Raw genomic sequence first — 25,455 nt, 5'->3', positions numbered from 1 at the left:
GAGTCCCTTGGACTGCAAGGGATCCAATCAGTCCATTCTAAAGGAAATCAGTCCTGGGTGTTCATTGGAAGGACTGATGCTGAAGGAGAAACTCCAATATGTTGGCCACCTGATATGAAGAACTTCCTCCTTTGAAAAAATATTGACACTGGGAAAGATTGAAGGCAGGAGGAGAAAAGGAGGACAGAGGATGAGATGGTTGGATGGCATCACCGACTCAATAGATATGAGTTTGAGTGGACTCTGGGAGTTGGTGATGGACAGGGAGGCCTGGCGTGCTGAGGTTCATGGGGTCGCAAAGAGCTGGACACAACTGAGCGACTGAACTGAACTGAACTGAACTGAATGTTAACAGAAAGTTGATTAGTAAATATTTTCATGTTATGCTATTGGTTCTTCTCAAATTCTTAGTCATAAGCATTTGGAAATGAGTATTTATAACAATATAAATATTTATAACTTTTATATATATTTATAACAATATATAACATCAGATCAGATCAGATCAGTCGCTCAGTAGTGTCTGACTCTTTGCGACCCCATGAATCGCAGCTCGCCAGGCCTCCCTGTCCATCACCAACTCCCGGAGTCCACTGAGACTCACGTCCATTGAGTCAGTGATGCCATCCAGCCATCTCATCCTCTGTCGTCCCCTTCTCCTCCTGTCCCCAATCCCTCCCAGCATCAGAGTCTTTTCCAATGCTGACTTAGCCATTCATATCATCAATTTTAGTTGCAATCTATGGTTATTAAACTTGTTTGAGACCCTTAGGGTTATGTGCCTTTCACTATTATCAAATATGTCTCAGATGTCTTCTAATTCTAAATTCAGTGAGTAATCTTTTACCATATGATTGGCTCTCAACTATTAATACTTATGAATCCTGGAAAATGTGATTTTTGTTATTTTTATTGTATTACTTTCCCAGAATCTCAATCCTTACAGGATGCTAGAAAGAACATTAAAAGTTGTTTTATGTTCCAGCCAAACATTCTTTTACTAAAACAATAAAGATGTCTCCTGGAGTGATATAATTCCAGTGAGTCTACTTTGCAAGCCACTTTCTAGCTTGTTAAATGGAGTGCCTTGTGAAGTGGGGTGCCATAAGGTAGAAAATCCAGAATTTTATGAAGAGTATACACAAACATTTCTAAGATTTCTGTAATACAAGGATATATTATTCTTAACCTTCCAGAACATTCATCATGAATATATAGTGCAAGGTACGCCCTTTAAGATTTTGTTGGAAAACAGTTTGGAAAAATAGTCAGAGCAATGGTGAAAAGTGAGATTACTAAGGGCAGAAGAAAACTAAACTAGCAGAAATCAGTATGCCATGCCAGAGTGAAAAGAAAACTTCAGCTCTGAGGACCACTAATACGGAAACCATTTTTAGTTTCAAGTGATAAAAGTACAGCACAAACTAGCTTTCACTCAGTAATGGGGGTTCATAGGCTTACAAAATCAGCCTCGGGACAAAGGATAATACTGGCCTCAGGAATTACTCATCATCTCTGAATCCTATCAAGGCATTCCATCAGTGCTGCTAAGACTATGTTTTTCTCTATTTCTGTTTGTTATCTCTGCTTTTTTTTTGTAATCTACATTGGCCTCATCCTCTGTCTCCATGTGAAGGGAAAAGTCATCCTTCAAGTCAGCCCAACAACTCTGCCACCAGAAAAGTAAAGAAGTTCTGTCCCATCAGCCTCAGGTGGAACAATTTCAGAAGAGATGTGTTTGGATCCCGTGATCATCACTTGTCATCTTGGCTTCCACAAAGTCTGAGGACAGAAGGACACTATAGTTGATCAAGTCCAGGTTTTCTGACTTCTCATCAACCCTTCTCATCAACCCTTCTCATCAAAGGGGTAAATCATGTTACTAGAAAATGAAGAAAATCTGTTCTGAAAAAGACACTAGCCATTAAAGGGATGAATCCTCACCATCTATTAGTTTTTGTCTTTCCATTCATCTCCTTGTATTACAAGACAGCTTTTCGGTCCTCACAGAGGCCCTTTAAACTAACTGAAGCCAATCTGACTTGGACTTAAGTTATATTTTCATTAGTATAATACCCAGCTGGAAAACAGAATTTGCACAGGGATAGGAAGTAGTTACAGATGGCCTGAATTTAGTTTGTGAGCCTATTTACTGTGATTAAATCTGAGAAATAGGGTGAGTTTTTTTTTCACCTTTAATTTTAACTGTAATTTGATAAATTAGCAGAGGTATGGCAGCAAATACATTGAAAGTTTCAGCTCAAAATAAATTTGTATCTAAAAATGTCCTGCCTTCTCTCAAAATACTATGAAAGAAATTCAATAAAACCTCTTTCATCTTCTTGGATAAAGACAGCAACACATTTAAATAGACTTTCACAGCATTTATGGTTCTTAATGTTTATACTTTAAATATATATATATATATGTATGTATGTATGTATGTATATGCACTTTGTATTTATTTATGGCCTTGAAACCAGTTTGAAAAGTTATTAAATATTTTTTCCTGGAGAATTCCATGCCTGGAGAGCTACAGTCCATGGGGTCACAAACAGTCAGACATGACCAAGCAACTAACATTTTGGGTCTTCCTTGGTGGCTCAGGCGGTAAAGAAACTGACCGCAATGCAGGAGACCAGGGTTTGATCTCTGTGTCGAGGTGCCTAGCAGACTACAGTCCATGGGGTCACAAAGAGTTGGACACAACGGAGCAACCAACATTTTCACTTTTTTTTTTCGCACCCAAACTTATTTATCTGATAAAATTTGCCCTTGGTTTTCTTAGGAATCAGCTCACCCACAGATCAAACATGCTGAGCATTTCAGTAGTGCTGGACTCTAAACAAGGAGTTGGAAGAGACAGAGCAAAAGTCCTCAACATGTTTACCATTTAGTCAAGGAGATAAGACTAAGACTTTAAATAAGAGAGAAATACACATGGCAGCAGGCACATAGGAAGGAAACTATTAACATGTGCAGAATCCAGCAATTCAGTGGAAGTCATCAGCTGCACGGGCTTCATGCAGAATGAAAATTCATGATCACCAAGAAGTGATTCAGAAATGCAGGCTTCTTTCATCTTGTGGTTCCTTCCCCTGCAACATAGAGGTTTGCTTTGCCTGTCTGACTCAAGCCAAAGGAAGGGAGACTTTGTGCAGGAGGCTTTTATGAGCCACGCCTGGGATGGCACACATTCCTTCTGCATACGTCAGGTCTACAGTCACATTCACCTGGCTAAAAAAATATCATCTAGGTATGCGCACAAGATGAAGAAGAAACAGGCTTGGTGAATAGTTAGCCATGACATCCACGAACATTTGATTAAAGAAACAAAAAGGAGTATAAGTTGAAATATGCTGTTTGATGACCCTTTCCACCACTTTTCAATAAGCTTGTACTATGAATCTGATTAATGGAAAAATGTCCTTTATCAATGGAAAATAATCTGAAAGAGAATAAAACATATATATAAAACTGAATTCCTTTGCTATACACCTAAAACTAACACAGCATTGTAAATCAATTATACTTCAATAAGCAAATTTTAAAATGTATATGTACACAAAGCTTTACTATTATGTCCACAGTAGAATATGCATGTTTCTCAAATTAAGTAGATTTGTATGTTAAGATACCGGTAGATTGTAAGACATAAGTAATAAGTTTTCAACATTTGTTCATTCATTTACACAAAGACAACTTTAACAATTTTAGTTGAATGTAAACACTATATTTGGGAGATGATGGGTATTATGGATTAAATTGTGTCCCCAAGAAAGATGCAATGAAGTCTTAACCCCTTTTGCCTATGAGTGTGATCTTATGTGGAAATAGGGTCTTTGCAGATGTAATCAGGTTAAAAAGAGGTCATGCTGGATTAGGCTGGGCCTAGTCCAATGACTAATGCTCCAGCAAGCAGATATTTGGACAGAGTGGCACAGATACACAGGGAGGACACCATGGGAAGATGGAGGCAGAGACTGAAGGGACACATTTACAAGCCAAAGAACACCAAAGGATGCCAGCAACCAGCAGGACTGAGGAGAGAGGCTTGAGAGCCTCCAGAAACAACCAACCCTGCCAACACCTGAATTTCAGAGACTTGTAGCCTCCAGAAAGGTGAGAGAATAAATTTCTGTTGTTTTAAGGCACCCAGTTTGTGGTAATTTGTAACAGCAGCCAGCCCTAGGGAACTTACCTCTTATAAGCTTTCAACTTGCACATTTTCATGGTTACAGAAGATAGGAGCCAGAGCATAAGAACCATGTCTGTCCATTGCCACCAAATGGGGATAACTGTCCCTTCTATGAAAATCACTTTGGTGCTACAAACAGCTGAATTTGACAAAACTTTCAGAAACTAGCCGGTTTGTAAGTAAAGGAGCTTCTGTGTCACATATATTTATCTCATGAGCAGCACATCTAATTGGATTGCATACACGGAGGGAACAAAAAAATCAATAGTTTTTTCAATTCATAGATTATCTAAGTAAGTGGGAATTTTGCTTTTATCACAAGTGAGCATTAGAGGAAAAAAAAAAAAAACCAAACTAGCGATGCATATATGCCCCTTCTCTAAAAGCTAGTCCAGATTCAATGCCTCTGCCTTCTATTTAGGTCAACTGGACGCCCATCTGACAGAGATACTGTTCAGTGTCTTAAGTTGTCCCAGCCGCAGGAGACAGTGTCTTGACCACGCCAGCGCCAGGCTGTGCCTCCTGGCTAGGCAGGAGTGGGGAGCGGCCCTAGCTCTCGTTCATTGCCGGAAGTCTGACACAGCTCGCTTGAGAGTCAGAGGCTGACACTCAACGCTGGTTTTACAAGCAATTGTGCCTTTCCTTCTTTCTTCTTGGAGCACACTTAGCACCTTCCAGAATACTGTTGCTCTTTTAGGAGCTTCCTGCTTTTATTGAGAAATTGGTACAGGCAGCTATAACTTGTAGTAGCACTTTAGATTTTGTGTCTGGTTATAATAACATTCATGGGAAAAATGTGCACATAAATATTCTTGACTTTTAGTTCATGTAAGAAAGTCTATTTAGATACCACTCACCAAATGCAAACCTCATGGCTCACCTGAGAGCAGGAATGATTGAGATTGCATCATTTCTTGAGAGGAGCAGAGAGTAGGTCAGAAACGGGCACAGTTCTTCATACTGAGCCATAAAGCATTACAATAGAATTAATTGCAAAGTTTCCTCTATTCCATTCTTTTAAAGCACAGGCAACACATGAAAACAATTTCCTGTACTTTGTTTTTTGATTTAATGCTTGCTATAGACATGTGTTACATTTTAATGGGGGCGTGGTTAGAGGAGAAATTGTACTCAAACTATATATTCACAAGAGTGTGGTGGATAAGTTTCTCACAGAGATGGAAAGAATTATATTATTGACCACATAAATTAGATTTGGGATACTTGACAGAATTCTATGATCTATCTCCATGTTGTTTATAATGCTGGGACCCTGTGTTTCTGACCCTATAATTCTTTACCCTGCTAGTTTGTTTGTTGGCTTAATTAAGTGCCTTTTTTAAGGGGGGTGCTTGGAGTTGGGTCATGGACAATGTTTGTGGCAGAAGAGACATTGTCAATAAACAACAACAACAACAACAGAAGAATGGAGTTTGAAGTTTATAAATGGAATGTCTAGTTGAACTAAAACTGGAAAATCCAAGTAATGAATCTTCCCAATAAAAAAGTGACGATCTTTGAGTATGTGAGTTTCTCAGGGTTCTGAAGACTCTCTCTTCATTTTACATGCCTGAAAAGTTTAAGCCTCAAAAAAACAAAACAATAAAATAAAACTTAGGCTTAAGATTTAAAACACTCTTCTAAAGGTGGAACACATTTTCTTCTGGAATATTGACTTTTCGTTTGGACGTAGCAATGTCTAGGAAAATGTCCCAGAGTTTGGGAATGTTCTTTAATTACAAAATAAGATCTTAATTGTTTCTAAAATCCTCTTAACTGGCCTCTGTCATTTTTCTAATAAAAACACCACGAAAATGGTCTACGAATCACATCAGAGTAAGTCCCCAGAAGAAGTTTTCTCAAAACAGTTTTACATGAGCATTTACGAAAAGGCCAGGATCAAAATAGTCATAGGTGGACTGTACCTATTTTGATGGCATCAGGTGAGGTATCAGTTTTTCATGTCATAGCATTTGGTGAAGCCACATGAGCTGCGATTAATTTAAAAGGCTAAATTTTCCAATTCTTTGTGTGAATCGCTAGCTTTATTATCTTGTGCTGGTACTAACTCTTAGCCATTTATTTCTATCAGAAGGCAAAATATTAAAGAAATAAAATAGGGGATTAAAAAAATGAAAAAATGATTGGAAAACCAGGATTCTTAGGTAAGAATTTCAAAAATACCTTCTTTTTTGCAATCCAAAGCAAAATAATAGCTCAGTCAGTTGATGGAGATGTGAAGTCAGCTCACTGCTTCCCCAGAACACCTAGTATCCTCGTCTTTTCTGAGTGCTGACTGGGGTGCACAAGTAAAGCAGATGATCCCTGATTCTATAGGACACAAAAAACTTTGCCTTCTCTCTGAAACACAGTAGTCAGAAAAAGGGCATACAAGAGCTGACAAATGTACTTTTTATGTTCACAACTTAAGAATGAGAATTGAAATAATAAGCCACCAATTTTCATATATCCGATTAACAGGGTTTTTTTTTTTTTTTATGATAACACTGAACCCTATTAAGAGGTCTTATACACTGCTGCCAGGAGTACTTTTTTTGAGATTACTTCAATCAAATTTCTATTATATTGAATTACTTTAAAAAAATATCAGTTATTAGATGAATACCTACACATAATATAAAACCATGTAAATATAAGTGTGATGGCATTTCTTTCATCGGTTCATTTGGTCACATCAGCCTTGCATGTGGAGAAGAAGGCATCACTGCTTTTGCATTTGATTTCTGTGCTTCCACTTGCATGATTTTCCACTCATTCATTCTACTTCATCTATGTTCCAATTTCCTTTTGTTCTTAACTATTTCCTTCTGCTGTTACTCTTGTATTTTATCTTAACTTCCTTTTAATTGAGATATAATTAATATATAGCATTGTATTGGTTTTAGGTGTGTAACATAATGATTTGATATTGCATGTATTCTGAAATGATTCATAAATGAGTTTAGTTAATATCCATCATCACATATAATTACAGATTTTTTTATGATGAGAACTTTTAAGATTTACTCTCTTAAAACTTTTAAATACACAGTTCAGTATTGTTAAGTACAGTCACCATGCTGTAGATCATATCTTCAGGATTTATTATCTTATAACTGGAAATTTGTGTCTTTTGACCACTTTCATACATTTTGTCCACCCCACACCCTGTGCCTCTTGTAGGCATCAATCTGTTTTCTATGAGTTTGTTTGTTTGTTTTTAAGGCTCCACATATAAATGCTATTATACAATATTTGTTTTTCTCTAACTGACTTATTTCATTAGCACAGGGCCCTCAAGGTCTGTTCATGTTGTTATGAATACAAATAGCAAGATTTCCTTATGTTTATGGCTGAATAATATAATATATATATATACAAAAAAAATGTATGTGTATATATATATATTCATCCCATGATGGACACTAAGGTTGTTTCCATGTCTTATAAATAACGCTGCAGTAAACACAGGGATGAGATATCTTTTTGAGATACTAATTTTGTTTCCTTCAGATAAATACCCTGAAGTTGAGTTGCTGGATGATATGGCAGTTCTACTTTTAATATTTTGAGACACCTCCAATCTGTTTTCCATGGTTGCTGCATCAATTTACAATACTGTCCACAAATGTTCCCTTTTCTCCACATCTCTCCAAAACTGGTTATCTCTTATTGCTTTAAAGATAGTCATTAAAACAAGTGTGAAGTGACTTCTCATTGTGGTTTTGATTGGAAGATTCTACTAAGCAACTTTACAATATTTATAAAACAACATTAAAAAGTTCATACATAAAGACGTAGGAATTCTTTTGTTGAACCCAAGTTCTTGTGTCTGATGCACAGCGAAGCCAAACAAACCAAAACGTTGGAGTCTGGAGAAGAGAAAGCTTCACTGCAGGGCCAAATAAGGAGAGGAAGTGGCTTGAGCTAGCCAGTGGGTTTCAGGAAAGAGTTTTAATGCAAATTTTGGGTGAGGCCTGTAGAGTTTATGTCTTTCTTCTGATTGGTTAGTGGTACATCCACTGGATCATGGAAAAAGGAAGACGGTTCCAGAAAAACATTTATTTCTGCTTTACTGACTATGCCAAAGCCTTTGACTGTGTGGATCACAATAAATTGTGGAAAATGATGAAAGAGATGGGAATACCAGACCACCTAACCTGCCTTCTGAGAAACCTATATGCAGGTCAGGAAGCAACAGTTAGAACTGGACATGGAACAACAGACTGGTTCCAAATAGGAAAAGGAGTTCGTCAAGGCTGTATACTGTCACCCTGCTTATTTAACTTATATGTAGAGTACATCATGAGAAACGCTGGGCTGGAAGAAGCAGAAGCTGGAATCAAGATTGCCGGGGGAAATATCAATAACCTCAGATATGCAGATGACACCACCCTTATGGCAGAAAGTGAAGAGGAACTAAAAAGCCTCTTGATGAAAGTGAAAGAGGAGAGTGGGAAAGTGGGCTTAAAGCTCAACATTCAGAAAACTAAGATCATGGCATCTGGTCCCATCACTTCATGGCAAATAGATGGGGAAACAGTGGAAACAGTGTCAGACTTTATTTTTGGGGGCTCCAAAATCACTGAAGATGGTGATTGCAGCCATGAAATTAAAAGACACTTACTCCTTGGAAGGAAAGTTATGACCGACCTAGATAGCATATTAAAAAGCAGAGATATTACTTTGCCAACAAAGGTCCATCTAGTCAAGGCTATGGTTTTTCCAGTGATCATGTATGGATGTGAGAGTTGGACTGTGAAGAAAGCTGAAGCGCCGAAGAATTGATGATTTTGAACTGTGGTGTTGGAGAAGACTCTTGAGAGTACCTTGGACTACAAGGAGATCAAACCAGTGCATTCTAAAGGAGATCAGTCCTGGGTGTTCATTGGAAGGACTTATGCTAAAGCTGAAACTCCAATACTTTGGCCACCTCATGCAAAGAATTGACTCATTGGAAAAGACTCTGATGCTGGGAGGGATTGGAGGCAGGAGGAGAAGGGAACAACAGATGAGACAGCTGATGGCATCACTGACTCGATGGACATGAGTTTGTGTGAACTCCTGGAGTTGGTGATGCACAGGGAGGTCTGGCATGCTGCAATTCATGGGGTCTCGAAAAGTCAGACACGACTGCGTGACTGAAATGAACTAAACTGAACTAAACTGAACTGAACAGGTTGGTGCTCCAGGAATCTCAGTCATCTACCTTCTGAGTTCCACGTGCTTTTGCTCAGCCCAGAGTTACCATCCTGCACCTGGTGAGGGCCTCACCTCCTGTAGAACCCAGAGATATGCATCAGATTGCTGTGCACACCCCCCAAGAAGGAACCAGGACCCTGCCCCATTGCTGCACTATTGCCTGACTGCTTTTCCTTTGTTTCTGCATTCCCTTCCTTCAATAACTGGTTAACTGTTTGAATTTGCCATTTGGAACACAGGGAAAGTCAAGAAGGCTGAAGACTTTTTCTTACAAACAAAAATCAGGTACAAAAAAAGGCTTTTGTACCTGGGAAGGCTCCACTGGGTCCTGGTCAATTTCAACTCTATCTTTAGAAAGTAATCAGAGATGTGTTCAAAAGCATATGAACAAAGATGTTTAGTATGTTTTTTAAAATAATATTCAGAAAATCAGAAATAAAAGCCTAAAATATCCAATAAGAGGAGAAAGTCTAGTTAAATTGTTGCATGTGTATAGCAGAATATTCAGCAATCATTAAACAGATGAAGCTCACATCAGACCCCAAGGGTTCTTGAATGACAACTGAATCTGACTCAGAAGATGCCAGGTCCAGTCATCCTGAAACAGTGTAAAAAGATGGACTTGTGAGTAAAACCTGGAAGAATTAAAACCTTGGAGACCAGCTGATCGTTATTGCAGCTGACTGTGTAGGGATCTAAGCTATCGAGGGCATGGCAGTAGCGGTGACTGGTCCTAAGTCCACTGGACTAGGGGAAGGAGCGACAGTGTCCAGCTGCGACTCTGTGTACCAGGAGTTAAACCCATTTATTTGTGAATGGATAAGGCTGCAGGGAAGGACTCAGTTCTCAGACTGAGGAAATGCCAGTGTTCTTGGTTTATTCAAGATTTTTTCATATATAAGAATAATTTAAAAGATAAAAGACATACAATTGTGTTCATATCTGATGTTAGTGAAGCAAGTGAAATCAGATGGACAGAGGGACAGATGGCTATAGAATAATGTGAAAGACATCCCAAAAGATTCATTTTACTTCTGTTAAAGTAGTGAGATTTTTCATAATTTTTTATATCTTCTCAATATTTATGTTTAAATATGTAATTGGCATTTGTTATTTTATAATGCTATATGTGTGTGTGTGTGTATATATATATATATATTTATATATATATATATACACACTATTTCAAAAGAAAAGAAAAACTACTGTTCTCCTAGAATGTGTTGTCATCTCTCACTCCCTGTACCCATCTTCCCAAATAAGGGGCTAGTAAGATACCTGGGTTCTGGCAGCATCTAACCTAGATGAAGCTCTTCCAGTTAAGAAGATATTCTGGCTTGGGAAAATTTAGATATTCCCTTAACTCACACTACAAAGACAGTTACCTACTAGTTCTGCTTCCTAACTTCCTCTCTTCAGCAGTTTTGATTTTGCATTTTAGGGAAGGGGAAAAAAAAAAAAGGTAAGTTCACTAGTGGGATGGGGTGTTGCTTTTGTTTCAGCACAAGAATTTAAAACCAAGATATAGTGTTTAATTGCTTTCATATTTTACATCACATTTACATACGAGCACTGTCTTTTCTAAGTCCATGTGGAATCAACCTGGACAGTGAGAGACTAGGCGTGTTTTACCTAAAAAGGTACAACTTTGTGTAGCAGGGAGCGAGGTAGAATTATGAAGTTCCACTGCCTTGGATCTGCTGGTTGCTTCTCAGCACCATCCCTAGGATCCATCATGGTACTCTAATAAGTGGGAGTTCATAGCTACCTTTGAATTTAATGAGACTTTAAATGGCAAGAATAGATGAAAATAACTGCAATAAGCTTTGAGAAAAATTTCCACAATGTTCCATCAGATTGAAATTGCTATTCCTTGGAAGTGTACAAGCTTTTGGTTGAGGCAAAAAGAGATTTAATATATATATAAAGACTCATCTTCAATATGTTTCTTTTAAAGATAAAATGCATTTTAAATCATTTATCAATGAACACTGCAAAATCTTGAGAGAGACAAAATTGCCAGAAGTGAAGCATTTCTTTTTACCAGCTAAGGAATCTGGACAGATTGAAACATGAAATTTAATATGAAACTTCTGGAATTCAACTTCATCTAAGAAACATTTAGGGCAGGAGTGGGATTTGAGTCTCAAGAGGGAGGGATATATTCTATACTTATAGCTGATTCATGTTGTACAGCAGAAACCAACACAACATTGTGAAGCAATTATCTTCCAATTAAAAATAAAAAGCAGGCAAAAAAACCCACAAACATTTAGAAGGCCATACCACAGATTTTCTTCCCTGGAGAAAGGATTGTGATGATTTCTAAAAACAAAAAACAAAAAAAGAATGTTCTAGGTTTCACTGAATATGAAAACCCACCTTATATGGAGATTCCTTAAAAAACTAGGAATAAAACCACCATATGACCCAGCAGTCCCACTCCTAGACATATACCTTGAGGAAACCAAAATTGAAAAAGACACATGTATCCCATTTTTCATTACAGCACTGTTTACAATAGCTAGAACATGGAAGCAACCTAGATGTCCATCGACAGATGAATGGATAAAGAAGTTGTGGTACAAATACACAATGAAATATTCAGTTCAGTTCAGTTTAGTTCAGTTGCTCGGTTGTGTCCGACTGTTGGCAACCCCATGAATCGCAGCATGCCAGGCCTCCCTGTCCATCACCAACTCCCAGAGTTTACCCAAAGTCATGTCCATTGAGTTGGTGATGTCATCCAACCATCTCATCCTCTGTTGTCCCCTTCTCCTCCTGCCCCCAATCCCTCCCAGCATCCGGGTCTTTTCCAATGAGTCAACTCTTCGCATGAGGTGGCCAAAGTATTGGAGTTTCAGCTTCAGCATCAGTTCTTCCAATGAACACCCAGGACTGATCTCCTTTAGGATGGACTGGTTGGATCTTCTTGCAGTCCAAGGGACTCGCAAGAGTGTTCTCCAACACCACAGTTCACTTTCTTCACAGTCCAACTCTCACATCCATACATGACCACTGGAAAAACCATAGCCTTGTAACCCAGCCATAAAAAGGGACATATTTGAGTCCATTCTAATGAGGTAGATGCATCTAGAACCTATTATAAAGAGTGAAGTAAGTCAGAAAGAGAAAGATAAATACTGTATTCTAATGCACATATACAGAATCTAGAAAAATGGTACTGAAGAATTTATGTACAGGGCAGCAATGGAGAAACAGACATAGAGAATAGACTTATGGACATTGGGAGAGGGGAGGAGAGGGTGAGATGTATGGAAAGCGTAACATGGAAACTTAGATTCCTATATGTAAAATAGATAGCCATCAGGAATTTGCTGTATGGCTCAGGAAACTTAAACAGGGGCTCCGTATCAACCTAGAGGGGTAGGAAGGGGAGGGACATGGGAGGGAAGTTCAAAAGGGAGAGGATATATGTATACCTATGGCTGATTTATGTTGAGGTTTGACAGAAAACAACAAAATTCTGTAAAGCAATTATCCTTCAATTAAAAAAACAATAAAAAAATAAAGAAAACCCACATTATTTTGCTAAAACTATTTATTTAAGTTTTAAGTTCAAATAACAAATATTACAAGTTATTTTTTAAAGAGCTATTAAAAATTCAAACTAGATGCTCATGGGGTTTTGTACTTCCTCAATTCATATATATATATATATATATATATATATATATATACACACACACACACATATATATATATATATATATATATAAATCATGACATTTTATACTTAGATTACCATTAAATAGAGGCTTCCCTGGTGGCTCAAACAGTAAAGAATCTGCCTGCAATGCAAGAGACCCAGGTTTGATTCCTGGATCAGGAATATCCCCCAGAGAAGGAAATGGCAACCTACTCCAGTATTCTTGCCTGGAAAATCCCATGGAGAGAGGTGGGCTACAGTCCATGGGGTTGCAAAGAATTGGACACAACTGAGCAACTGACACTAAACTAAGTAAGCAGTGGGTGACCATTCTCAGTGAGGACAGACAGTCACTTGTCCAGATAAGTCGACTTCCTTGAGACCACCACTCTCCAATTCCACACACACCCACAAGCACTAATAGTACATAATTTTACATTCTTACAGATTTTTCAAATGTTTTAGTCTTTCATTTTTTACATGCCCAGTTTACCTTACCAGAGAACAAAGGTGTAAAATGAAAATAGGTATATTAGTAGTATGGAAACTTTAATATGTCCTTTTGCAAGAGGAAAATCTAACCTGTGTAAAGAAGTTTAAAGGGAAAGACTCCTTCAATGTGGGGGAGGCCAGGCTCAAGAGGTACGTCTAATTCTCTAAGGAGCCTGTTGTCCAAAGCACAGAGCATCCTGTTGTCTCCTAATCTCTTCTGTCCGAAGCACTGAGTGCACTGTTGGTTAACAACCACAGCAGGTTAATCTTTACAGAATTGGATGGTGAGCAAAACGTTTTTTTCCTCTTCTTTCGCTTGCACAAATGTACCTAAAGATTTATGCAACTAAAATGATTGGTTTTACTGTTTAATAATGCTTCTCCCTCAATTTCAAGGCTAACACACCCTCTATGTAGGAAATTGGAGAAACACAGAAAAGGACAAGCAAACAAAAATAGTTTTCTGGGGGTAACCCATCTAGACCCTTTTTTTTTTTTGGCATGCACACACACACCATAACTACTTTTGAAAAATTTATACAATCATCCCTTTGCATCCTTTGGGGATTGGTTCCAGGTCCTTTATATAAAATGGCATAGATTAGTGTATAACCTACACACATTCTCCACTGTACTTTAAATCATCTCTGAGTTACTTATAATGGCTAATACATTGTAACTGCTACATGAATAGTTGTAAATGCTATGCATATAGTTGCTAGTGCATGGCAAATTCAAAATTTGCTTTTTGGAACTCTCTGGATTTATTCCCCAGATATTTAAAATCCATGTTTGGCTGAATCTGCAGATGTGGAACCCACCCATGGATGTCGAGGTCCAACTGTATGCTAGACAGCATACTCTTTATTCTGTAATCATGACCTTTTCCCCATGGCAATAAATGGCCTTCTGCAATATTAATTTTTAATGTCAGTACTTGCATTCTATTGCATGGATTCATTGTAATTTATTTTGTAAATTTCCTGTCATATTATGGTATCACATATATATATTTGATTCTTAAGTTCCTGATAGAGAGCTCATAAATCCCCTTGTATCTCTGGAGCAATGAGTTTTTTGTGCTCTGGTGACTGCAGCCATGAAATTAAAAGACGCTTACTCCTTGGAAGGAAAGTTATGACCAACCTAGATAGCATATTGAAAAGCAGAGACATTACTTTGTCCACAAAGGTTCATCTAATCAAGGCTATGGTTTTTCCAGTGATCATGCATGGATGTGAGAGTTGAACTGTGAAGAAAGCTGAGCACGGAAGAATTGATGCTTTTGAACTGTGGTGTTGGAGAAGACTCTTGAGAGTCCCTTGGTCTGCAAGGAGATCCAACCAGTGCATTCTATAGGAGATAAGTCCTGGGTGTTCATTGGAAGGACTGATGTTGAAGCTGAAACTCCAATACTTTGGCCACCTGATGCGAAGAGCTGACCCATTTGAAAAGACCCTGATGTTGGGAAAGATTGAGGGCAGGAGGAGAAGGGGACAACAGAGGATGAAATGGTTGGATGGTATCACCTACTCAATGGACATGGGTTTGAAAGGACTCCGGGAGTTGGTGATGGACAGGGAGGCCTGGTGTGCTGTGATTCATGGGGTCACAAAGAGTCAGATATGACTCACTGACTGAACTGAAATGAATGTAAGCTCAAAGAAACAGCTGCTCCAAGCTGGAGATTTTCAAGTGCAGATTTGATTGTACATCTGTTTCACCTAAGTACAGAATTTGGAACCTGACTTTCTTGCCATCTTAGAAGCAACTCCACTGTGTTTTCCTCATTTTAGAGGGTAAAACTGACTCCAGAGAGATACCAGGTCACCGAGTGCACCAGATTCTGACATGCCCACAGGTCCAGGCCACTGACTTCCTGCCCCACTTCACTACTTCTGGTCCTACCTCACTGCAAGATGACAGCACCCAGGAAGCGGCCTCATTCTCAACAGTGGAGTGTTGAGAGCATTTCACTGATGTCAGTGTCCCTCTTCCCCTTCGGCATCTCAATGAATGAAGGTGCCCACAAGAAAAGGAATTTACCAAAACCCAGAAAACAAAAATCCAGTGTAAAAGACATGAAATGTCTGCTAAATCCATAATCTGTAAAGGACCATTTTCCCTGAAAGTACAGGACTCACTGCCCTTCCTCTTAGCTGTGGGTTTCTTAAGCATTGGGTGAGGTGGAGGAGACAAAGTGCTATCCTGGGGGTGGGGAGAAAAGCCTGTGAAGCCCAACCACCAGGGACAATTGGGCCCCAAGAGGCCATCATTTGCTTTTATTTTGACTGAAGATTTGAGTGATTTTTCACTTCATTTCTTTGCAAAAGGTCCACATGGTTCCTGGCTTGTGGGGAAAATGCCTCTGAGAATGAGTTTTATAGGTGCTGAAAAGTTTGGTCCAGAATAACATGTTACCAGTTTACCAGGTAAACTATGGTTTTATCATCCAGATGGGAAATTTAGTGTGAAACCAATTACAGGTGAAAATTGACTGTGTGTATGTAACACAGAGGTGGTTTCTCACCACCAGGAAAAAAAGCAAAACAAAACAAAAACAACTACAACCCATGTCCTGCTTGGGAAAGAAAGCACAAAAACCCAAAACCGCCTTTCCTTTTCATAAGCAGTTTTCAGCCAAAAGGAAAAGGAGTTTTATTTTTTGTGAACCCACAAAAATGTCATATTCACCAGTGAGGAAATCACATTTGTACTATGGTATTAAAGATGTTTTTCTCATTCAGGCAAATGGGAGAGCTTTACATGAAACTGCTTTTGGGGGCAAGGGTAAAGGGGTATTGCTTTTATATAAAGAAAATAGTCTTCCTTGCCTTGGAAGAAGAAATTGCTCTAAAAAATAGATTTGGAAGTGCCCTCTAGACTATCACAGTCTTAGTCCATTGCTGAACAAGGCTGAAATGGGACTCCTATAAACCACACTTTGAATGTTTTTTAGCTAAAACACTTTTGATGGATTTAAGCTGTGGCTTGAAAAATTGGCCCGAAAGCATGCACATGACAAGACCACTTTTCCAATGGATTTGAGGTGTTAGGTTCTTCCTCAGGGAAACAGGCACACTTTCCAAATCTCCTTGCCTGTAGGGAACAGACCACACTGGCTCTCCAGCCCTACTCTATCCCAGAGTCTAAAGCCATGCCAGTCAGCATTCCCAGTAATGTCCAACTTTAGCTGTGGGTCCTTTCTGTCAAACTCGTAATTGCCAAAATTGTGTTAGAGCTTTCCCAGTGCCAGAGATAGAAATCTCTTGAAAATAGTACAACTGACTATACTAAAGAGAAAAATGGGGAGTGAGGTGCATGAAGTTTAGAGGTCCATGGCTGCAGAGCCTGAGCTGACTTCCTCCTCAGGATTTTAAAATAACTCCACATGGAGGAAAGTGGCAAATGGCAGAGCCAGGACAGGAGGGTAGCAGTGCACAGTCTTGGGGCTCATTCATTGGGAGGTGACCCAAGGAAGGTCAGGAAAGAAGTCTCTCCCATCAACATCAGGTCAGACAGAACTTGGCAGACCCCTGCTGTGTTACAGCATGGAGGTGAGGGAGGGCAGGATGGGGTGATGCAAACTGGGAGATGGTAGAGGAAAACCAGACCAACAGATTTCCAGCAGGTGGCAGGAGAATGTGGCAAAGCAGAGAAAAACAAGGAAGCAGTGCCACTCATATTATGAGCTGTTTATAATCAGCTGCAGATCATATCCTTTTAGATTCTAAAGCCTCCTCTACAGGTCTAGTCATTGGTGGTGTGGGAGACCTCTAGGGAAGTGTTTCTCAAAGTAGGGTTCCCAGATCAACAGAACCAACATCACCTGGAAACTTTTTAAGGCAAATTCTCAAGCTCTACTCAAGACCCACTGAATCAGAAACCCTGGGAAAGGAGCCCACAGTTTTTCTTGCCCACTTAGAGGATTCTGGTGCACACTAAAGTTTGGAAACCACTGCTTTAGAACATTTCCTCTCAGCTTTTAAGGTGCATGGGAATCACCAGGTAATTCTGCTAAATAAAAATATAATTTTGTTAAATAAAAATACAAATTCAGATTCAGTAGACCTGAGTTGAGCTGAGATTTTGCATTTCTAATAAATTTGCAGGTGATGCTGATTCTGGGGTGGTCACAGAGTATATCTACAGAGGGTACATGATTAGAACAAGGCAAGGCATCCATGTCCCAGGAGCAGATGGAATGCCCTCCTACATGGCAAGAGAGGAAATAGAAGCTGAATGTCTTATGGGGTGACAAGTGCAGGACTTGAGGTCATGGCACTGCTTTCCATTGACGGCAAGGATTTAATGGCACCGGTGGGACAGAGATTGAGCTGGTAAGTAGTGCAGTTGAGAGTAATCACTTTGGGCAAATATTTGCTATCTCCAATCTTGTGAAGAAGGACCTTGGATTCTTCCACTCAAATTGCTCCTGAGGCTTTCCATGCAAGCTTCATTTTTGTTTTCTGGAATGTGTCAAAATATTTTCTTTCAAAATGGAGGGAAATTGGCTTGAGAATTCCACCAAAAGAAGTTTGCCTAGTAGATTTAATAGGAAAGGAAAGGGCGTACGCTAGCTGTAGGTAGCCAGTCAGACACTTTTATTTCAACTTCTGATCAATCAGTTGCTCAATGTTGTACTGAAAATGAACAAGACCTAGTAGAATGAAATGGAAAGACTCCTCGGTAAAACCCAAATCTGCATCATATTTTCTTTTGGCCAGGAGATTTTTCTTCATAAGTGAAGAGGAAAATACATTAGGTGAGATAAGTTCAGTTCAGTTGCTCAGTCGTGTCTGACTCTTTGCGACCCCATGGGACTGTAGCACACCAGGCTTCCCTGTCCATTACCAACTCTTGGAGCTTGCTCAAACTCATGGCCATCGAGTTGGTGATGCCACCCAATCTTATCCTCTGTCATCCCCTTCTCCTCCAGCCTTCACCCTTTCCCAGCATCAGGGTCTTTTCTAATGAGTCAATTCTTTGAATCAAGAGGCCAAAGCATTGGCGATTCAGCTTCAGCATCAGTCCTTCCAAAGAATATTCAGGACTGATTTCCTTTAGGATGGACTGGTTGGATCTCCTTGCAGTCCAAGGGACTCTCAAGAGTCTTCTTCAATACCACAGTTCAAAAGCATCAATTCTTTGGCACTCAGCTTTCTTTATAGTCCAACTCTCACATCCATACATGACTACTGGAAAAACCATTGCTTTGATCAGATGGACCTTTTTTGGCAAAGTAACGTCTCTGCTTTTTAATATGCTGTCTATACAAAGTTATCAGATGCTTGAAGAAGTGGTAATTGGTTGGCAAGAGGTCAGGTGAATATGGTGGATGAGGCAAAACTTTGTAGCCCAATTTGTTCAACTTTTGACCCATTGGTTGTGTAATGTGTGGTCAGGTGTTGGTGTGGAGAAGAATTGGGCCATTTCTGTTGACCAGTGATGGCTGCAGGTGTTGCAGTTTTCAGTACATCTCATCAATTTGTTGAGCATACTTCTCAGATGTAGTGGTTTTGCTGGGATTCAGAAAGCTGTCGTGGATCAGACCAACAGCAGACCAACAAATAGTGACCATGGCCATTTTTCAGTACAAGTTTGGTTTTGTGAAGTGCTTAGGAGGTTCAGCTTTTTGACGTTTCCAATTTGCTTCAAATGCTGAATGATCATAGAATGGTCGACATTGAGTTCTTTGGCAACTTTTTGCATAATTGTAAGAGGAGGTGCTTTGATGATTGCTCTCAGTTGGGCATTGTCAACTTCTGATGGCTGGCCACTAAGCTCCTCATCTTCAAGGCTCTCAATCTCCTTTGCAAAACTTCTTGAACCAGAGCTGCACTGTATATCTGTTAGCAGTTCCTCGGCCAAAGGGGTTGCTAGTCATCTTTATGACCCATTTTGAACTGGAATAAAAAGATCACTCAAATTTACTTTTGGTCTAGCATCATTTCTATAGTCTAAAATAAATATAAAATGAACAACAAGTAATAAGTCATTGGCAAAAAACATAGAACAAGGAGTGTGTGTTAAAAAGATGTATAACAGAACCACATTTACTTAAGTATGTATCCCAATATCAGACAGCAAATTTCTACAATGTAAAACCACAATTACTTTTCTACCAACCTAATAAAAACTTCACATAGAGAAAAGCTCAGGCTCAGATGGCTTCATTGGTGAATTCTATCAAAAGAAGAGCTAATATAATCTTTTACAAAGGACTTCAAAAAATCAAAGGGGAATGAACACTTCTCAACTCATTTTATGATAAAAATATCAAAATCAGACAAAAAGTTAAAAAAAGAAACTACAGATCAGTATCTCCTGTGAATATAGACACAAAAATCCTCAAAAAATACTACTAAGCCAAAGCCAGAAACATATAAAAAGATTATATACCACAGCCGAGTGGAATTTATTGAAATAATGCAATCAATGTAGTAAACTATGCTAATAGAATAAAGGAGAGAAAAACTCATATGATTATCTCAATAGATGCAGAAGAAGTATTTGACAAAATCCAATATTTTTCATGATAAGACTACTGATCAAACTTGGAACAGATAGAAGCTTCCTCAACTTGATAAAGGTCATCTATGAAAAACCCTCTGGAGAAGGCAATGGCACCCCACTCCAGTACTCTTGCCTGGAAAATCCCATGGATGGAGGAGCCTGGTGGGCTGCAGTCCATGGGGTCGCTAAGAGTTGGACATGACCGAGCGACTCCACTTTCACTTTTCACTTTCATGCATTGGAGAAGGCAATGGCAACCCACTCTGGTGTTCTTGCCTGGAGAATCCCAGGGACGGGGGAGCCTGGTGGGCTGACGTCTATGGGGTCGCGCAGAGTCGGACACGACTGAAGCGACTTAGCAGCAGCAGCAGTAGCATGAAAAACCCTCAGCTACTATCGTACTTAATGGTGAAAGACTAGATTCTTTTGCTCTAAGATCAGGTACAAGACAAGAATATCTACTCTTGCCACTTCCACTCAGCATTATATTGGAGCTTTTAACTAGGGCATTTGGACAAGAAAAATAAATCAAAAGGATCACATTGGAAAAGAAGAAGTAAACTATCTTTATTTACAGATGACTGATCTTATATATGATAAATCCTAGTAAATTACAAAAGAACTACATAAACTGACAAAGTCAGAAAGTTTTAGGATACAAGATCAACATATAAAAATTATCTGTGTATTTATGTACTAGCAATTTTGAAAAAGAAATTAAGAGAGGGTGGGATGATTTGGGGGAATGGCACTGAAACATGTATATTATCATATAAGAAAAGAATTGCCAGTCCAGGTTCAATACAGGATGCTTGGGGCTGGTGCACTGGGATGACTCGGAGGGATGGTATGGGGAGGGAGGTGGGAGGGGGATTCAGGATGGGGAACATGGGTACGCCCGTGGCAGATTCATGTTGATGTGTGGCAGAACCAACACAATATTGTAAAGTAAAAAAAAATTAAAAAAAAAGAAATTCTATTTAGAATAACATGAAAAAGAATAATACACTTAGGAATAAACTTAACAAGAGAAGTACAATACTTGTATATTGAATACATTATTGAAAGAAATTTTAAAGGACCTAAATAAATTTTAAAAATCTCATCTACATGGATCAGAAGATTGATCTTGTTAAGATAGCAATATTTTCCAAATTTATCTGCAGATTCAATATGATCCTTATCAAAATACCAATGTCCTTTTTTTGCAGAAAGCCCTTTGATCATAAAATTCATTTGGGAATGGAAGGGATCCAGAATAGCCAAATCATGTAAAACAACAAAGCTGGAAGACTCACAGTCTCAATTTCAAAACTTACTACAAATCTACAGTAATAAGAGAGCATGATAATTGCATTAGGTTAAACATAAATCAATGGAATGAAATTGAGGGTCTGAAAATAAGCTCTTACGTTAATGGTCAACTGGTTTTCAGCAAGGGTACTATGGCAATTTATCAGAAGGAAATAGTCTTTTCAACAAATGGTTCTGGGACAACTGTATATGCCCATGCAAAAGAAGCTCAACTACTTTCTTATACCACGTGCAAAAATTTACTCAAAATGGATTATAGACAAAAATTGAAGAGGTAAAACAATAAGACTTTTAGAAGAAAATATAGGAATAATTCCTGATGATAAAGGTTTAGGAAATAGTTTCTTACTATACCAAAAGCATAAGCAACCAAAACAATAATAAGTAAATTGAACTACATCATGAAAAAAGTTGCATTGAAAATGATCGAGAAAAGTGAAAATCCAACTTAAAAAATTTAAAAAATAAATAATGAAAAAGTATTTGTTTTCTGTTTATTTACTTTACTTTACAATATTGTATTGGTTTTGCCATCTATCAACATGAATCCATCCTGAACCCCCCTCCCACCTCCCTCCCCGTCCCATCCCTCTGGGTCATCCCAGTGCACCAGCCCCAAGCATCCTGTATCATACATTGAACCTGGACTGGTGATTCATTTCACATATGATAATTTACATGTTTCAATGCCCTTCTTCCATATTATCCTGCCCTCGCGGTCTCTCAAAGAGTCCAAAAGACTGTTCTATACATCTGTGTCTCTTTTGCTGTCTTGCATACAGGATTATCGTTACCATCTTTCTAAATTCCATATATATGCGTTAGTATACTGTATTGGTATTTTTCTTTCTGGCTTACTTCACTCACTCTGAAAAAGTATTTTTAAAAATAATAATAAAAGACAACTCATATAATGGGCAAAGGATTTGAATAGACTTTTCTCCAAAAAAGGTAAATAAGTGGCAAAAGGAAATGAAAAAAGTTTTAATATCACAAGTCATTTGATAAGCACAAATCAAAGCTATGGTGAGATACCACTTCACCCTCTCTAGGGATGGCTGTAAAAGGACAGAAAATAACAAGTATTGACAAGGATGTAGACAAACTGACGGGACTGTAGCATGGTATGGACATTCAGGGAAACAGTTTGGCAGTTCATCAAAGTTAAACATATTCCTAGAAAGGAAAACACCATGCCCATATTTTCCATTTGTGAAAACACAAAACCCTGTACAGGATTGTTCACTGTGACATTATCCATGTTAGTGAAAAACTGGGACTACCTCAAACTGACATATGCATAAATAAAGTATGATACCCAAACAATGGGATATTATCCTGTAATTTAAAAACAACAACATAATGACAAGTTACAATATGGATGAAACTTAAAAACATTATACTAAATGAAAGAATCCAGTCACACACAAAAAGCCACATATTGATTTCATTAATATGAAATCACTACTATTGTCAAGCTTAAGTATAGACAAAGTATAGGTTAGTGGTTGCCTAAGGCTGTAGAATTACAAGGCCCTTGCTCCTTGGAAGAAAAGCTTAAATTAAAAAACCCTTGCTCCTTGGACAAAAAGCTATGACCAGCCTAGATAGCATATTAAAAAGCAGGCATTACTCTGCCAACAAAGGTCCATATAGTCAAAGCTATGGTTTTTCCAGTAGTTATGTATGGATATGAGAATTGGAACATAAAGAAGGCTAAGTGCCAAAGAATTGATTTTTTTGAACTGTGGTGTTGTAACTTGAGAGTCCCTTGGACTGCAAGGAGATCCAACCAGTCAATCCTAAAAGAAATCAGTCCTGAATATTCATTGGAAGGACTGATGTCGAAGCTGAAGCTCCATATTTTGGCCACCTGATGCAAAGAGCTGACTCATTGGAAAAGACCCTGATGCTGGGAAAGATTGAGGGCGGAAGAAGGGGACAACAGAGGATGTGATGGTTGGATGGCATCACTGACTCAATGGCCATGAGTTTGAACAAACTCCAGGAGACAGTGAAGGCCACGGAAGCCTGGTGTGCTGCAGTCCATGGGGTGGCAAAGTCAGACCACAACTAAGTGATTGAACAACAATGAACAAGGGCTGTAGAGATATGGAGTTGGGGGAAATGGGGAGTAATTGCTAGTGAGTACAGGGTGATGCACTTCTTCATTCTTTTGGGGTGATGAAAATGTTCTAAATTTAGGCTATGGTGATGGTGTACATATCTCTGGATATAGTAAAGCCATTGAAGTATATACTTTAAATGGGTGATTTCTATGGTACGTGAATTATATCTAATAAAGATATTTAGAAATAAATATTATGGCTTTAACTTTGGAAAGCTAAGTTGTATACTACTGCAATGATTTATTTTCTCTTTCTTTTTCTCTTTGTTTAGTTGATAATAAAACAAGTGTATTATTTTTTCTAAATACAGGTGGCCAGTTTTCTATAGTTAGTTCCCCTTCTCATGGAGGGCTTCATTTTCTAGGAAAAAAACACTAGTTGAAGAAGGAAAAGCTATATTCCCCAAACACGTAAACCCTGATCCTAGTATACACTTGGTGCCTGGTGCTCCAAAATTAAAGATTTTCGTTGTCTTCAAGAAGTTTTTTTTTCTTAAAGAGACCCTGGAGGTAAATATGGTTTTCAGAAGTGTCACAGAATAAGACTCAAGTTTTGAATTCTGTAAAGGAGAGGTATATCTCATTCCACAGACATGTTTCATTGGAGAGGGAGAGTAATAATAACTCAGTAAAAATAATTGCAAACATTTCAACTGTGCTTTCTAACGTGCATACCGCCTCACCCAAACATTGCTATGCTTAATTCTCCCAACAGCCCTGTGAGGAAAGTACTTACATCCATAATATGAATATACAGGACTGGCAAGAGTGTTTATACATCAGGGTCTTCTACTCCAAACTCTGGACCATTTTTGTAAACACAAGAAGTTATGATTCTGTGAAATTTTATATGGAAAGACAGTAGAAAGAACTTGGGAGACAATGAAAAGAAAGTGATCAGAAAGCCATAGCTAAGGAAGTGAATTTGAGCACCCTGTCACCTCTAATAAATGGGTAACTCTTTCCTCCTGTGGATTACAAAACCATCACAGAAGCACCATGTGACAGAGAGAGAAGATTTCATCTGTTTTGAAGTTTACATAATATCTCATTTTGCTCATTGTAGAGCCTTCATTTGATTTGCTATTTTCCTCAGCACTCAAAGGAAGCAATAAATGGAATTGTTCAGTTCAGTTCAGTTCAGTCGCTCAGTTGTGTCCGACTCTTTGTGACCCCATGAATTGCAGCATGCCACTCCTCCCTGTCCATCACCAACTCCCAGAGTTCACTCAAACTCACATCCATCAAGTTGGTGATGCCATCCAGCCATCTCATCCTCTGTCGTCCCCTTTTCCTCCTGCCTTCAATCTAAACTCATGTGCATCGAGTCAGTGATGCCATCAAACTATCTCATCCTCTGTCGTCCCCTTCTCCTCCTGCCCTCAATCCCTCCCAGCATCAGGGTCTTTTCCAATGAATCAATTCTTCGCATGAGTTGGCCAAAGTATTGGAGTTTCAGCCTCAGCATCAACCCTTCCAATGTACACCCAGGACTGGTCTTCTTTAGGATGGACTGGTTGGATCTCCTTGCAGTCCAAGGGACTCCCAAGAGTCTTCTCCAACACCATAGTTCAAAAGCATCAATTCTTTGATGCCAGCTTTCGTGACAGTCCAGCTCTCACATCCATACATGGCCACTGGAAAAACCATAGCCTTGACTAGACAGACCTTTGTTGGCAAAGTAATGTCTCTGCTTTTGAATATGCTATCTAGGTTGGTCATAACTTTCCTTCCAAGGAGTAAGCGTCTTTTAATTTCATGCCTGTAGTCACCATCTGCAGTGATTTTGGAGCCCAGAAAAATAAAGTCTGACACTGTTTCCACTGTTTCTCCATCTATTTCCCATGAAATGATGGGACCAGATGCCATGATCTTAGTTTTCTGAATGTTGAGCTTTAAGCCCACTTTTTCACTCTCCTCTTTCATTTTTACCAA

The 25,455-nt window shown here is 38.8% G+C and overlaps 1 long non-coding RNA gene across 1 annotated transcript; it reads left to right on the top strand.

Moving 5' to 3' along the window:
- The first annotated feature begins 407 nt into the window (after positions 1-407).
- On the top strand, positions 408-19,717 carry LOC147354935 (uncharacterized). The gene is made up of 2 exons (XR_015144105.1): positions 408-4,122; positions 14,785-19,717. It is a non-coding gene; the product is annotated as an uncharacterized LOC147354935 (long non-coding RNA).
- Positions 19,718-25,455: the final 5,738 nt, after the last annotated feature.

The sequence above is a fragment of the Bos grunniens genome, chromosome 17, assembly GCF_055505025.1.
Source record: "Bos grunniens cultivar Pamir isolate PY7600 chromosome 17, Bosgru_T2T1.0, whole genome shotgun sequence".
Taxonomy (NCBI): Eukaryota; Metazoa; Chordata; class Mammalia; order Artiodactyla; family Bovidae; genus Bos; species Bos grunniens.
Note: the sequence above shows the minus strand (reverse complement) of the source record. Positions and strands in the feature narration are given on the sequence as shown.